The 18232-nt window shown below is 36.6% G+C and overlaps 1 protein-coding gene across 1 annotated transcript in view; it reads left to right on the plus strand.

Annotated features, from left to right (window-relative positions):
• The window catches only part of LOC139119636 (uncharacterized), a 30528-nt gene that overhangs the window by 3011 nt on the left and 9285 nt on the right, over nucleotides 1-18232 (plus strand). The gene's annotated exons all lie outside the window — the stretch shown is intronic.

Raw genomic sequence — 18232 nt, forward strand, 5'->3', positions numbered from 1 at the left:
AATGTATCAGATTTGATTCTGATCTGATAAGCCGTTTTTGAGATATCGAACGCACAGAGAGACGAACAAACACACAGACGGACATATAGAGACATAGACACACAGTCAGACATACATCGGTGCGAAATTAACTCACGTGCGTCAACATGTGATCTATAAACGATCATGCCTGTATTCACTAATAATGCTGTCCATACGATATGTGACGTTTGCTTTTGAATGATGACCTACGTAAAGGAGCTAGATTATTAATAGATGAACTAAAAAGCCAGAGAGTTCAAAAAGGTTATCGTTTATGTCTCTCGTATACTACATCACACAAAAGAATTTAAATAAATTTGTATCGCGGATCAAGATTGATAATTGCATTCAGATTCAACTGTTTTGCACACTTTTTGCTCAAGGATTTAAACCTATGACAAGCGTTGTATCAAGATAAAATTGCCATCTTGACATGTTTTAGCTCAAATAATGGTCTGTGAAGAATACCCTCTTTAATGTATGAGCAATAATCTGTTTTAGGCATCATGTGCTGTAATACAATGTTTGCCTACCTCAAGGGTTATTTTTGTTTACACTCTCCAAAAACACAAAACACACTGCTCTGGTAGACTTTATCGGCGATGATGTCTCGAGGACATCCATTTTTTATATTTTGATTTAATACAAAGTGAGGTACCAAATAAGTGGAATCTTCAAAATGGCTTCTTCATACCAAACTCTTTTCATGAGCACACAAGCTCAGCTAGCACGGAAATTGGACAGGGAGCCAGACTACTCAAATGGTATGTGCCATGCTATCGACATACCAGAAATACTTTGCAAGAAATTAGTTGACTGCAACTATTTAGACGTTCCGTAGATTGCCCGGTCAATTACTAAATAGTATACATGTATGTATGTTTTGTGTGGCATAATTGAACCATGACATGCTCATATATTTGTTAGATCGTTACAAGGTCAATCGTTCAAGCGAGTAGGCGTATCACCTAATTAGTCAAAATTGAACTGTACCCGCTGCTATTATACATGTTATATTTTATCTCATCTATCGATAGTGACCTCGCTTTGCGGAAAGTCGCAATATCTTGTATCAAAGTTTCTGTTTGCTTCAAGAGTTGTTGCATACAACGAAAATTTTACCAGATTAAAGGAAGACCGGTTTCAGATTTGTTAGTGCATTTTTGCTGTTTACCAGCTTTGTGCACTACGGAATATTTTTACCTCCGTGTCTTATTAAGTTTAGGGCCTGGCATTGCAGTGAAATATACCGAGGAAATTAAACTGCTGACTCTAAGTCAGTATCTGTTAATAGCTACCGATACTCACTAGACCAAATCATATTTACCCCATCCAAAATCGTACAAACTGTGTGGTTGCCAAAGGGTACCATTACGTGTTATACAAAGAAATCACAAATTACGGTGATTTATATTGACAGGGCCATTCCCCATTTTTGTGCTTACCAAACGGCGAATGTCTTATCAAAACTGAAAAGTAATTCCGCAACCTCGGTTAAACACGTTTCCGTTTATTTCATTGGACAAACGGTGGTAGTTCATGCGATAGGACGCGTCAAACGTTTCTTCAGTAGCGCCAAACCAAATGTGGTTGCCCTTCATTCAGCTGTGACTGCTGCACAGTAGATAGCATGTACGGGTCGAGGCATCGTTTCCTAAGACAGTCTCAGGATTAGATGCTTAAAATTAAAACGCATACTGTTATATACATTTTGAACGCTCAAGCTAGGAGGAATCACTCTCCATATTAGATTATTGAACCATGATTTGGCATGGTTCCTATTCCGATAATGACTTCTCTTTCTGGAAAGGCCGGATATATCTGCTGCCATTGTTTTACAGTTTCCGTTTTGTTTCCAGAGTGCCATTATGATATGAAAAATAATATCAGAACGATAGAAGACATTTCAATCATTTTCTTTCAAAATCAAGAACAGCAGTTGAGGGTCACAGTGAAAATTTTAGTACTAAAGAAACAAATGTCAAATATTTACCATTATTTGATATTCAAAATGACCCCATCCCTGTGCTCTCTCTGTATTAGCGGAAAAAAAATCCCCGATTTTCGAAAACTAGGACGATAATAACTTTATTTACTCTAATAAGTTGGCTAATAATATTGTTAACGTTTGAGGATCAGAATATCTGTCACCGAAATACTGCCTGCGTTGTATTTTGTCACTGCAGCATTCAGCTATATTGGTGGAGCAGGAGCTTTTGTTGTATGTTACCTTAAACAGTGCCTAGTTGCCAACCATTGATTGATTTAGGCCTGTTTACTGTAGTTAAACTGAAATAACTACACTATTCAGGGGATCAGTTTCTCAAATATTGGAGTGGCAGTAATAATTTTATAATAACTGTTTTTTACATGCCCTTCTCCATTTATTTAAATAAAAAACAATGAAATCGATGGTTTCAAATATAATACCTATTGATGCAGAAATTGTCATGTGTCGTGACGTCATCCATCAAAATATAAGATGTTGTCACTGCTATAACGTCACGCGTGCACGTGGTCCAACACGAAAAACCAGTTCAGCGTCGTAGTACTCAATATAGCCTTATCCCCCACAGATATTTTCAGCAACACCTTAGACGAAGGAATATATCAATCTGGTCGTACATTAAATTTTGAATTCTAGTTAGGAAACACCAAAAACTAACAATGTGTCACTAGTTTTTCTCAATGTCTACTATTAAATGTACATGCGGATATTTACGAGTAAAAGAGGAACGGATAAGCATAATATGAGTGGATACGTGATAATATAGTTTTAATTATCAAAAAAATATGATAATAATATTATTAGTGGATTTCAAAATAGCTTGGAATTACAACGTGCTTAGGTGATATGAAAAACGTTTCTGGCGATAGAAAATGACGCCACCTGCATCTATTGCAAACGTTCTTTGATAGATTTTGCAACAATTTAACCTAATACGACGTTCACTGAGCTCATTTACGGAATATATACAGTTTAAGAAATACCAATCGTTATAACCGATCCGTACACACTGCACCGGGAAAACCTATCGTTAGCGTTCTGTACAGTTTCATCGCCGGGAAATGTGTTAAAGTCACTATAAGAATATTCAAGCAGTCAGTGTACGGAAGAATTTTTTGATGAGAGCGCGGCAACACTGACGATGGCACAGTGAACGTCGTATTGCTTACATTGTTGCAAAATCTATCTTAGGAGAACTTTTAATGAATGAAGGTGGCGTTATTTTCTATCGCAAGAAACGTTTTTCTTATTACCCAAGCATGTTGTAATTCAAAGCTATTTTGAAATTCACTGTATATGTTATATCTCCCTCTGTTTCTGTCTGTTTGCTTGTATGTCTGTCTTTCTGTCTGTCTGTCTGTCTGTTTCTCTGTCTGTCTGTCTGTCTGTCTGTCTGTCTGTCTGTCTGTCTGTCTGTCTGTCTGTCTCTCTGTCTGTCCTGTCTCTCTCTCTCTCTCTCTCTCTCTCTCTCTCTCTCTCTCTCTCTCTCTCTCTCTCTCTCTCTCTCTCTCTCTCTCTCTCTCTCTCTCTCTCTCTCTCTCTCTCTCATATGAACGTTTTTAGCACTCAATATTAGCTATTCTTCGGCCCAGTTTACTAGATTTCCATCCTTTAGGTATTAGCGGATATTTCGAATTTTCTGTACATTCTAACAGCTAAATCTTCAAGCTCTCACCAGAGCATTTTGGCTTTAAATTCAAAAGAAAAAATGCTGAATAATTTGGTTCGAAGTATGATGCAAATGTACCGCCGTACGAGACGTCTGCAGTTTTGAAGACATGATAAATGTAATAGAGTTCAAAATTTTATTTTGGGGTTCACAGGTTTGTACAAGCTCAAACAATTGCTTGTGATACTGATTGGAATTCATGGAGAAATCGTAGTCATGTTAATAGGTTTCGGTTTTAAAAATATACTTCTTATCGCGAATTAAAAAAAATCTTACAAAACATTTTAATCAATCATTATATCCAATATAAACTTCTATATATTTATTTTAAGTGTTTTTAGTTTTGATAATTTATCACGCCACCACGATAAATATTATTTTTGTTTTATGTTAGGGGAGTGGGAAGATAGAATATTCAATCAGTTCCTTCTGCTTTTGGTAAATACACGTGTGATGGCCCGTTCCTTATCATGGAACACAAATGCCAACGTTATCCGATAAGCAGGTACACAATCAGAAACAGTTTCGGTGATATGTAATAAATTACGAATTAATGACAGTCAATGGCATTGCCGACCTCAGAAAATCAGATTGATATACACCAGACGTTGTGATACGTTAATGCTTTACCTCCTCTGTACTGATCTTCATGTTATTATATGCATCTACCCATGTCTATGGAAAGCCTTGGCTGACCTAAGTGGTCTAACGTCCTGTTGTCCATGAGAGGTATCATGTTGCGATCTGCATGTAATGTTGCGGTTAAATCACTTACAATGTTGTCCTCGGAATTCACAATGTTGCCTTGGGCAATCAGCTTCATGTTGTTCTGGGTATTTTAATGGAGTCCTAGGCGGTTAACATGTCATCCTATGCATTCGCAAAGTTAAGCTTGGCACTTCATTCTACACTAGAAGTCGAAATCAAATTCACCAGCTATGAACTGGAAATGCAATGCCACATGTTTGCAACTTCATTGGAAGTGTTATGATCAACATAATGAACATTAAGTATTAATTTCTTTAACTTCTCTCACTGTATCACCACATTATATATAGCAAGTGTAATTGCCCTTGGTCAAGTCCTTCAAGCTATATATGCCGAACTGTGAGTGCTAATTAGATATGCAAATTATAAATAAGCTGTCATGAAAATGCGAAATGACTTTCAATATTGTTATAACCTGATATTATAATCCAATGTCAACAGTATGTTTTGCCAACTTTGATCAACTAAATCCAAGCATATATCTTAATAGGAAAATTCATTAAATATGCAAAGTAGGTTTTGGCTTACGCAAAAAGTGTTAAACGACTTTCAACAATAAAGTATCATAGTATCTAAAATTTACATAGAAAGTTTCGTCATCTTTGGTCTGGTCAATTCAGATATATCACTAATTAGGAAAGTTCAATTATATGCAAATTATAAATTAGGTGAAGTTAAACTGCTTAATGACATCCAAAAACATTGTATCATAGTCTCCACAATATATGTAGCAAGTTTCATGTATTTTTGTCTAGTATATTCAGATATGTATCCCTAATTAGGAATTTTAATTAAATATGCAAATTAGGAATCGGGTGAAGTAAAAACAATAATGTTAAATTATGGTATCCTTAATATACATATTCAGGTTTGTAAATTTTGATCTGGTCAATTCAGATATATATCCCTAATTAAGAATGTTCATTAAATATGCAAATTAGCAATTATCTTTAATATCACCCCTTAATATCTTTCATAGCTGATATATCTCGGTGTCATCAACATTTGTAGCAAATCTCATCAAATTAATTGTGTGCAGTCGTTCTCTATGTATACTTTTTTTCAAAACACTAATTATGCAAATGAGCAAAAGGTGAGCAAGCCACATCCATCAAAAACTAATCAGTTCTTGCCGTTTGCAAACTGAATCTATGTACCAGATTTGATTCTGATCTGATAAGCCGTTATTGAGATAGTGCACGCACAGAGACACGAATAAACGCACAGATTGACATATACAGTCAGACATATATCGGTGCGACATTAACTCACTTGCATCAACATGTGAGCTAAAAACGATCATGCCCGTATTTACTAATAATGCTGTCCTATACGATATGTGACGTTACCTTTTGAATGATGACCTACGTAAAGGAGCTAGATCATTAATACATGAACTAAAAAGCCAGAGACTTCAAAAAGGTTATCGTTTATGTCTCTCGTATACTACATCAATCAAAAGAATGTAAATAGTTTTGTATCGCGGATCAAGATTGATAATTGCGTTCCGATTCAACTGTTTTGCACACATGTTGCCCAAGGATTTAAACCCATGACAAGCGTTGTATCAAGATAAAATTGCCATCTTGACATGTTTCAGCTCAAATAATGGTCTGTGAAGAATACCCTCTTTAATGTATGAGCAATAATCTGTTTTAGGCATCATGTGCTGTAATACAATGTTTGCCTACCTCAAGGGTTATTTTTGTTTACACTCTCCAAAAACACAAAACACACTGCTCTGGTAGACTTTATCGGCGATGATGTCTCGAGGACATCCATTTTTTATATTTTGATTTAATACAAAGTGAGGTACCAAATAAGTGGAATCTTCAAAATGGCTTCTTCATACCAAACTCTTTTCATGAGCACACAAGCTCAGCTAGCCACGGAAATTGGACAGGGAGCCAGACTACTCAAATGGTATGTGCCATGCTATCGACATACCAGAAATACTTTGCAATAAATTAGTTGACTGCAACTATTTAGACATTCCGTAGATTGCCCGGTGAATTACTAAATAGTATACGTGTATGTATGTTTTGTTTGGCATAATTGAACCATGACATGCTCATATATTTGTTAGATCGTTACAAGGTCAATCGTTCAAGCGAGTAGGGGTATCACCTAATTAGTCAAAATTGAACTGTACCCGCTGCTATTATACATGTTATATTTTATCTCACCTATCGATAGTGACCTCGCTTTGCGGAAAGTCGCAATATCTTGTATCAAAGTTTCTGTTCGCTTCAAGAGTTGTTGCATACAACGAAAATTTTACCGGATCAAAGGAAGACCGGTTTCAGATTTGTTAGTGCATTTTTGCTGTTTACCAGTTTGGTGAATGTTGTGCACTACGGAATATTTTTACCTCCGTGTCTTATTAAGTTTAGGGCCTGGCATTGCAGTGAAATATACCGAGGAAATTAAACTGCTGACTTTAAGTCAGTATCTGTTAAAAGCTACCGATACTCACTAGACCAAATCATATTTACCCCATCCAAAATCGTACAAACTGTGTGGTTGCCAAAGGGTACCATTACGTGTTATACAAAGAAATCACAAATTACGGATTTATATTGACAGGGATGTTTCCCCTTTTTGGTGCTTACCAAACGGCGAATGTCTTATCAAAACTGAAACGTAATTCCGCAACCTCGGTTAAGCACGTTTCCGTATATTTCATTGGACAAACGTGGTAGTTCATCGCGATAGGACGCGTCAAACGTTTCTTCAGTAGCGCCAAACCAAATGTGGTTGCCCTTCATTCACCTGTGACTGCTGCACAGTAGATAGCCATGTACGGGTCGAGGCATCGTTTCCTAAGACAGTCTCAGGATTAGATGCTTAAAATTAAAACGTATATTGTTATATACATTTTGAATGCTCAAGCTAGGAGGAATCACTCTCCATATTAAATTATTGAACCATGATTTGGCATGGTTCCTATTCCGATAATGACTTCTCTTTCTGGAAAGGCCGGATATATCTACTGCCATTTTTTACAGTTTCTGTTTTGTTTCCAGAGTGCCATTATGTTATGAAAAATAATATCAGAACGAAAGAAGACATTTCAATCATTTTCTTTCAAAATCAAGAACAGCAGTTGAGGGTCACAGTGAAAATTTTAGTACTAAAGAAACAAATGTCCAATATTTACCATTATTTGAAATTCAAAATGGCCCCATCCCTGTGCTCTCTCTGTATTAGCGGAAAAAAAATCCCCGATTTTCGAAAACTAGGACGATAATAACTTTATTTACTCTAATAAGTTGGCTAATAATATTGTTAACGTTTGAGGATCAGAATATCTGTCACCGAAATACTGCCTGCGTTGTATTATGTCACTGCAGCATTCAGCTATATTGGTGGAGCAGGAGCTTTTGTTGTATGTTACCTTAAACAGTGCCTAGTTGCCAACCATTGATTGATTTAGGCCTGTTTACTGTAGTTAAACTGAAATAACTACACTATTCAGGGGAACAGTTTCTCAAATATTGGAGTGGCAGTAATAATTTTATAATAACTGTTTTTTACATGCCCTCCTCCATTTATTTAAATACAAAACAATGAAATCGATGGTTTCAAATATAATACCTATTGATGCAGAAATTGTCATGTGTCGTGACGTCATCCATCAAAATATAAGATGTTGTCACTGCAATAACGTCACGCGTGCACGTGGTCCAACACGAGAAACCAGTTCAGCATCGTAGTACTCAATATAGCCTTATCCCCCACAGATATTTTCAGCAACACCTTATTAGGCGAAGGGCTATATCAATCTGGTCGTGCATTAAATTTTTAATTCTAGTTCGCGAACACCAAAAACTAACAATGTGTCACTAGTTTTTCACAATGTCTACTATTAAATGTACATGTGGATATTTACGAGTAAAAGAGGAACGGATAAGCATAATATGAGTGAATACTTGATAATATACTTTAAAGTATCAACAAAATATGATAATAATATTATTAGTGAATTTTAAAATAGCTTGGAATTACAACATACTTAGGTGATATGAAAAACATTTCTTGCGATAGGAAATGACGCTACCTGCATCTATTGCAAACGTTCTTTGGTAGATTTTGCATCAATTTAACCTAATACGACGTTCACTGATCTCATTTACGGAACATATACACTTTAGGAAATACCAATCGTTGTACCGATCCGTACATACTGCACCGAGAAAAAAAAAAGTATCGTTAGCGTTCTGTGCAGTTTCATAGCTGGGAAATATGATAAAGTCACTATAAGAATATTAAAGCAATCAGCGTACGGATGAATTTTTTTCATCAGAGCGCGGCAACACTGACGATGGCACAGTGAACGTCGTATTGCTTACATTGTTGCAAAATCTATCTTAGGAGAACGTTTAATGAATGAAGGTGGCGTTATTTTCTATCGCCAGAAACGTTTTTCTTATCACCCGAGCATGTTGTAATTCCAAGCTATTTTGAAATTCACTGTATATGTTATATCTCTCTCTGTTTCTGTCTGTCAGTCTGTGTGTCTGTGTGTGTGTGTGTGTGTGTGTGTCTGTCTGTCTGTCTGTCTGTCTGTCTCTCCTCTCTCTCTCTCTCTCTCTCTCTCTCTCTCTCTGTCTCTCTCTCTCTCTCTGTCTCTCTCTCTCTCTCTCTCTGTCTCTCTCTCTCTCTCTCTCTCTCATGAACGTTTTTAGCACTCAATATTACTATTCGTCGGCCTAGTTTACTAGATTCCCATCCTCCTGCTGGAATTATGGATGAAATTATGGCCGTAACAGCTTAAAATGTTTTCGAAAGTAAAACTTAACCTAATATTCGCAACTTCAACTGGTAATAATATGGAAATAATGATCAGTAAATATTCGATGGCTGCTTTCGTGATATTTTCCCACTGAGTCTCCCTAAAATAACTTAAACATCTTATATATATCCATACACTATACTCAAATTTTATCACTGAACTTTCTTTTGATAGTAAAAAACAAGTATTAATCACATGTTATGATATCTCCAACATGGTATATGATTTCAACGGGGAGTTATATGACAATGTTTGAACGGGGAAATGTTTCGTGTGATTTACTAGCTGCCTAAATTTTGTGTTGACATCATAATATAGGCTGGAGCTACTCTTTCTTTTCTGTTAGTTTGGTCACCCGGAAATTTATTTGGTAAACCGATAAATGGTCATTAAAACCACATTGACATACTTTGCGTAGTGATTAATTATTATTGATAATTATTTTACCTTTGATTAAAACAATAAACCTACTTTACTTTTTTACGAACGGCTTCTTGAATTGAGCTGTGGAGGAAGATCATAGGGAGAAATCAACTTGCAAAATTATTCTGTCCTTGGGTTTATTTTTGCTTTCGTTCCTTTATTTCCGCATTGTTCGGGTATTTGCATATCTGTCTATCTTTGAAGTATGTGTTAGCTTCTAGCTGTTGCCCCATGCAGTACAGTCTCGTCCCCGGTCCCATTTCTGCCGCTGGCTGCGCTGCCCAAGAAAATATTTTCGTGAGCAGCGCAGCCAGCGGTAGAAACGGGACAGGAGACTTTACAAGAGATAGTGCTTGTTTATCAGTCGGTTACCCGGTCTGAGCCTCGCAATTCAATAAAAAAGCATGGTAGAAGAATGCTGTCACAGTCACTAAGTGACAAAATTGGCTATAAGGATTTAACACCATTTATGCGACATTTCTAGCACTAAACTAACGGTACGTAGTTACGTCATGTATGTTATCAACGTAAGGACAGTTGACACTTTACAAGGTTTCACTACGGTTGTCGAGTATGACATGGGGTCCTAATAGTACACTCAGTGTTGAAATACATTGTCAATATATTTATAGAACTAAAATACGGTATATATACAATTTGTATAGGAACTGAGGAAATATCAGAGTAATATGCTGCCGTATCTAGAGGATACTCATCGGTACACTGGTTATAGCCTTCCTCCTCGGAAAGGAGTACTGTTTGACAAAACACAAGGCCTAAAATGTTTCCATTATCTTCCTTAAGAAAATATTTTAAGTCGGGCGGGAACTTACTTCAGTGAAGTGCGACCACAAAAGCGAGATTCGGCAAGATTCGAGAGCGTTAACGTCGATGCCCTCGATGGTTAGTCGGCAAAGGTATCCTTAAACCTGCCATGTCTATATCAATATTGCAATTCAGTATAAGGCGTAGGAATATATGGTATGTTCTTCGTATCGTTTGTACTGTGATTTTTAGCTCCCATAGCCATATGTATATATGGCAATGGAAGCTATTCTTATAGGCTAGGGAAAATGTCTGTATGTCTGTATGTCTGTATGTCTGTATGTCTGTCCGTCAACATCAAAAACTCCAAAACCGCCGTACATTTCATCTTGATATTTGGTGTGTACATGGATGATGGGCTGTAGATGAGATTTTGTTCAAATGAAGTTGTCATTGCCAAAAATATGCAAATTAAGTGAAAAAATGTAAAAAACAGTCAAAATTGAAAAAACTCAATAACCACTGAGCAGATTACATGGAAAATTAGCATGTAAGTACTTTAGGCTGACATGAAATGATTGTGCACATCTTGGGTCAGTATCTTGGACTTGCTATTTTCATGAATTTTTTTGTAATTTTCTCCCATTTTTGGTCAAAAAATCTTCTTCTCTGAAACCACAAGTCCGATTGATTTGAACTTGGTATGGAAGTGCATAGGAGTGACCTTTCCAAATTTGGGCAAATCGTGGTGAAATTTGCATATTTTTAGTTTACACGTCCATAGACTCCCATGTATAAGGCAGATCTCCATAGACTTCCATGTATAAGGCCACAAAAAATAAAAATTTAGTTTCTCATCGTATTCATATTGCAAAAAGGATGCAGTGACACAATTTTTAGTCCCAACGGATGAAGTCCAGTGGGCTTATAGATCGGGACATGTCCGTCTGTTCGTCCATCCGTGAGTCAATCCGTTCACGCAGATATCTCGGATATTTTGACAAAATGTCATGTGACCTTGATGACCTTTGATCTCAAATATACATATTTGTCCATAATTCAGTAACCACAAGTGCTACCACCCTTCATATATGGTATGATGGGACACCTTATGATGCCACATATTGTACCTCATTAATTATGCACATATCTAATTTTGAGCGAGCCAATAGAGCTAGAGGTCTGATTTTTGGTATATAGGGATAACTTAGCAAAACAATTTTTTGACAAAATGTCACGTGACCTCGGTGACCTTTGACCTCAAATATACATATTTGTCCATAACTCAGTAACCACAAGTGCTACAGCCTTCATGTATGGTATGATGGACACCTTATGACGCCACATTTGTACTTCATTCATTATGCACATATCTAATTTTGAGCGAGCCAATAGAGCTAGAGGTAAGATTTTTGGTATATAGGGATAACTTAGCAATACAATTTTTTTGACAAAATGTCACGTGACCTTGTGTCCTTTGACCTCAAATATACATATTTGTCTATAACTCAGTAACCACAAGTGTTACACCTTTCATGTTTGGTATGATTGGACACCTTATGACACCACATACTGTACCTCAATAATTATGCACATATCTCATTCTGAGCAAGCCAATAGAGCTGGATATCTGATTTTTCGTATATAGGGATAACTATAGAAGAGAAATTTTTGACCAAATGTCATGTGACCTCGATGACCTTTTACCTAAAATATATGTTTGTGTCAATAAATAAGTAACCACAAATGCTATGTCCTAGTAGGATGGGAGACCTTATGACAACACACGCTTTACCTCATTAATTATGTACACATCTAATTCTGGGCAAGCGAATAGAGCTAGAGATCTGATTTTTTGGCATATAGGGATTAATTAGCTATATAATTTTTTTTTCAAAATGTCATGTGACCTCGATGACCTTTGACCTTGATTATACATATATATGCATATCTCAGTAACCACAAGTTCTATACCCTCCAATTTTGACAGGATATTAGACCTTAAGATGTCACATCTTGTACCTCATTTATAATGCACATATGTATTTCTTGGCTGGCCAATACTGCTAGAAGTCTGATCTATTTTCCCGATTTAGAACCATTTTCACTGTCTCCAGTACATTACATTTAAGTATTTTCACTTCATGCACTTTATCCCTTTCACACATGTTCAAATATCTGACCAGAGAACAAACACTAAATAGTCCAGGATGGGAGCTACAGTGTCATTGACGCTATTTTTTGAATATCGACTGTATCTTTCCTTTTGCGTGACGTCTTAATAAAGTCTTCATAATTTCTTGAATTCAACCCTTCGGGAACAAGCTTGTAATACTAGTTCGGTTTAATGCGGGAAACCTAATTGGTGGAGCTATAAACTCCTTTCTTTGCTATTTACACTACCAAGTAATGGCAGTCTGTCTCTCCGTTAGAAAAGGGTGCACACTTCCGAATCAAGCCCTATGATCGATAAACGTCTATCGCTTAAAATGAGTGGGAATGACGAGAAGTTAATAATAGAAGAAAGTTAAATTAATTCTAGATAATGACGTTTTGTACGATTTTCCAGTACTTGCCTTCTTGTATCGGTCCCTGTGGTGAAGGCAGCTCAATAACCGCCGCGACATTCAAAGATTACTCAGACAACAGCTGGCGTTTGAGGTGAGTTTTCTATCAGCATATGAAGCAGAAAGAGTTTTAATTACCCTCCACACTTATCGTCACCTAGAGTCTCTGCTCATTGCAAACTTGTGATTTATCAGTGTTTGGATTTTGTCTGTGCTATCTTTCACAAATCATCGTAAATAACGGTCGTGACCGGTGGAAAATTCGTCGGAGGGCAACTATCTAATTATCACTATTCATTATATCTTGTAAATGATTCATTTAAATGACTTTGACTATACCAATTCTTTTACTGAATTCGGATATTTGAAAATTTACGCCCCGTTAACATGGCATTTGCACAGGCTACTAGTCGTGGTATCATGAAACACTGTCAGCATTTTCCCTCCACAAGATAAATTGGAAATACACACATTATATGCGATGTCCACAAGTGCGTGTGATTTTCATTTTTTTTCTATTTTCACGTCGGGCCATGACAGACACAAAACTCATGTAGTAATTCTAATAATCTAATAATGGATGCACAGGTATCTACTACTGTCTTTCGTTTTGCGAGACAGGAAATTATGGACGTAAAAATCAATTACAAACTTACCCCACAATAATAAATTAAATCCACTTAAATTTAAATTAAAGATCCATTAGCTGTAACTTTGGTCATTTTTTTTATTTTGTTTGTTTCTGTGTATCATCTGCATTTTCTGGTTTGAATCCCTGAACCATGGAGTAATTCCTAATATTAAGCTAATAAATATACCCTATATGAGTATTATCTGCATTATTATTATTATTTGTATTCGGGTCCGGACTGGTATACATTTATCAACAATAACAATGGTCATTTCACAAATACAGGCTGTGTTGGCAAGCAGGACAATTGGCATTGGTCATGATGATCGGATTATAGTAAAATTCTGTGTTTGATTCATTGAAATACATGAGTGAAAAATTAGTCAACAGTTACAGCTAATGTCCCTTTAAATGTAACAGACATCAAATCAGGTCCAATAATCGTTATAATTCAATGTAACCAGGAAAGTTACCAGGTCCAAGGAACATATCGAAAATGACAAAGGTAATGGGGTCATCCTGAACCACAAAATAGTGGTGGTACCAGGTGTCCGGAATGGGTAAGCGCACCCTGCCAGCTGGCCGCACCCGTCAAGACTGACCCAAAGCGACAACTCCATTGTTATTTGGTGAATTCACCAAATTACTTTTGTCAGTCAAAATTTGGTATGCTGTCACTCATCATTTGAGTAACAGACAGGTCATATTTTGATACAACATCTACTTATCTACCGTAGAACTTCTTAAATAATTTCACTAATCTACTTTCTGAGAACCCTCGCCTCACTAACTTTTGAGCTAATAGGATGTGTCTAACTCGAAAGTCTTCATATGAATTGCATGCTCTACTGTTGTAAAATATACACATCATAAGCTGGAGATGATGGTATATTGCTCGACAAAAAGGGAAAGTTTATGATTTCAAAATTGAAATCGTCTCTTTTGTCATACAGCTTAGTATATAGTGTATTTTGTCTTATTTCAAACAATACGTCTAGGTATGAAGCCGAGTCCACACTTTCAGTTGTTTCTTTTATTTCTAAATCATCTGGGTAGATGTGGTGTAGATAATTGGATATACCAGGATTGTTTAAACTGATGAGATCATCGATATATCTGTGGGTGTTGTTAAATCGCTTGGCATTCCTTTTACTTTTTCTGAAGTGATTGTATGAACTCTGCTTCATACGAATACAAAAATAAGCCTGTAAGAAGTGGGGCGCAGTTTGTGCCCATGGGAATGCCTATGGTTTGCCTGAATGTCATGCCAGCAAACTTGATAAATATGTTGTCAATTAGGAAATATAGCATTTGAGTCACCTCAACATCACTGTGTTTGAGTTTCGCATCGCTGTTGTTGGTGAAATAGCCCAAGTTGCGCTTGATGGCAATGTATTCATACCTACGACTACCATTCTTGTAAAAGAAGGCTTTCTTCACGAGAGATGATAGCCTGTCTTTAAGTTTGTTATGTGGGATGGTTGTGTACAACGTTGAAAAATCAAATGTGTGGATTGAATTGTACATGTTTTTGTTATTTTGTAAAACATTTAACAATTCTTTGGAGTTCTTTAATATCCACATTTGATTGACCCCACTAGTTTCATAAACTTTGTCACAATACCGTACCAAACCAGATTTAATGGTTGATAAAATGGTGGTTAAAAGTTGTGACAAGCGTTTTGTTGTACACTTACTGGAACCAGCTATGAAACGTTGTTTATAAGGATTCTTATGGATCTTAGGAATCCATATAGATTAGGTAATACCTTGTCATCTTGCGCTAACTCGATGCCAAATCACTCAAAACTGTTGAATGATTCTGCAATATTTCCTCTTCAGATAAGGTTGAAAGAGAGTATGTTGTGCTACTCTCATCATCTGAGTTAATCTGAACTTCGTTCTTTAAACATTGAATGAAATATTCCTTACAGACAAAGATGATGTTGTTTGATGCTTTTTCTGCAGGCACAACAACATATTTATCGTGTAAAGCATCTAGACATTCCCGTACAGAAGGGTCATCAAAGGCAGATGTAGTGTTGATGACAGTATGGGAAGAACGAAGACGTGAAATGCAAGATTTCATTCAATCAAAGGAAGCAAATAAAAAAAACACCAAGAATTTAAAAAAAACTGCAATCGATTGCTGATGGAACTTAACATTTAAAAACAAGACAACAAACATGTGTTTTGCGCATGTCTAATCATATGAACCACATATGAACATAATATGTACGACAGAGGGTTATTTGCTTGTACTAACTTGAAAGGGACGTACTCTACGGGGTCGTGGATAATTAACGCATACGCACGGTAAACGCGTCTAATTGCGTTTGGCCTCAAGTCTCCTCCCCTCCCCTAAACGAATGTTTGGAAGTGCAGAAATTCCAACCAATCGTCATTCTGTATCTGCGTACCTACAAGCGGTAATTATGTTGCTATAATATCACGCAAACACAACCACCCCCTTCCCCAAAATAGCTGACCTAATATCAAAGTATGTTCTACGCCAACACAACCATGACTCAGCCAATAGAATGAAATGTATTGGAACAGTGTTTCCAAAATGCTTATTACGGAATTTTATGATTATTACGAAATTTTACACTATTGAGCTGCCTGTATTATGTAATAATACACGTGAATTCACATGAGTCCACATGATAACAGGCTTGCTGAATACAAGCAAAGGAGTCTGGACTGTATTCAGCTGTATTTGCACCATTCAGGCAAAATACAGGCACTATTCCATGCTAACACAGTAAGTGTTAATGGGTTTTCATGCAGTGAAGATATCAAGCATGCTCAATATTACAAGCAGCAGTTTTGTAAGTAGTGAGGCAAGAAAACATAAATGATTCCAATGGTGTTTTGTAAAGCTACAGAGGAGGCAAGCAAAACTCCGCTGGGCGACTGATACCGTATGTTGTGGGTTCGAACCCGATTGAAAACTAGCCGTATTTATACCCTGGGTTGGTAACTCTGCTGGTGGACAGAATTGTCCCCGAGGTTATCGTTCGCCCAGTTTAAGCGATGAATTCGTTTCTTCGCTTCGATAAAGTTTGTGTGTGCGATGTGTAATGGTGAGCATGCGTGGGTGAGTGCTTCACGAACTCTAAAACGTGTGGAGCGGTCTCAGTCAGAAAAATGTAACAACTTAGTCGGCTATTGAACCACTCTTTTTTGAGAGTGGGGATTTAGCCGTGCGGTTCTCTCTGTGGCCTCTCCGCTGTGCGACTGATGCCGTATGTTGTGGGTTCGAACCCGATTGAAAACTAGCCGTATTTTGTATCCCTTGTTTTAATTTTTACGACCGAGCTATTATTTAAATCAGTTTCAGCAATATCTATTGCGGTAGTGAGGACATAACGTTGATCGTAAAAGTCATTTGCTCCATCGACTTATAACCTCACTGATATGTACAAATTAAGGAAAACATTGATATACAATTTGGCATTCCAACATTCTTTGTGATTATACAAATATAAAATGCGCCAAAATTTATGGATAAACCATTTTCTTTTAAGGTTGAAGAGAAATGAGCATCGAATTAAAATCTGGTATGACGACTGCAGAAATGGATCATTTGCTTTGTTAAGGGCCCTACCTGGACCCGCCATTTAAACAGGAACCTCTCCTTCATGGTGGAGCTGCGTGTTGAAAACACAGTTCTCTCAAAGAAATATTTCCCTTCTAAGATGAAAAGGAAACCCCCTCACACTATATTTTCCGAAAGCAGAGAATTTAAAGTTGAGTATGGTAGTAATAGTTAACTGGAAGGATAAAGGGGTGTATATTTTGGGTAGAGAACCTCAATTTTTGGTATACATGATGAAAATTAATTTAGATAAAAAAGTCAATACTATTTTCTGAAATGAACGAGGACCTACACAAAGAATACATTGATTAAAATTAAAAAAGGGCCCTCTGTGTCAATAAAAAGATAAAAAAAATGCCATTTTTAGTCGGAACGCTTGTTTTCAGCCTTCAATTGGAAGTTTGGCAGTGCAGTTACTATTGTAACGATATTGATGGCACAATGCGTCCTTTGGTAAACACAATAGGTTGTTATCATGGTAAAAAATTGCCAAGCTGTGTCTTAAAATTTTACATATTAAACAGAAAATCTATACCTGCTGGGTCTGACATTGTGTACGTATGTGAACCTTTTCATCAGAGGGTAAACTTGGTTTAGTGGTCGTACAAATGTATATAGCAAGTAATAATCAATTATATTTTACCTTTTACTATTACTAATCATCATTCAATACAAATAAAATTTCTAATCTTAACTCCTGGCGCGACACATAGGGCTGAGCCCTATATAATGGATACTATATTAAATGATTTTAAAATAATCACTATATGGTGATAAAAGACTAAAATAATGTCTCTATACGTATCATTTCATTGGCTTACCTTAAACTTGACCTTGACCCTAACACTAATCAACTAACAATATTTGTCTCTTTTTCCATTTTTGTCTTTTTTAGTCAAAACCAGTATGCGTGTAAAGTTACACACATCGTCAATTTCATGTTTTACGGGTAGAATGTGTGTTAGATGTTTCATAAAATATAAC

The sequence above is a fragment of the Ptychodera flava genome, chromosome 2, assembly GCF_041260155.1.
Source record: "Ptychodera flava strain L36383 chromosome 2, AS_Pfla_20210202, whole genome shotgun sequence".
In the NCBI taxonomy this organism is placed as follows: Eukaryota; Metazoa; Hemichordata; class Enteropneusta; family Ptychoderidae; genus Ptychodera; species Ptychodera flava.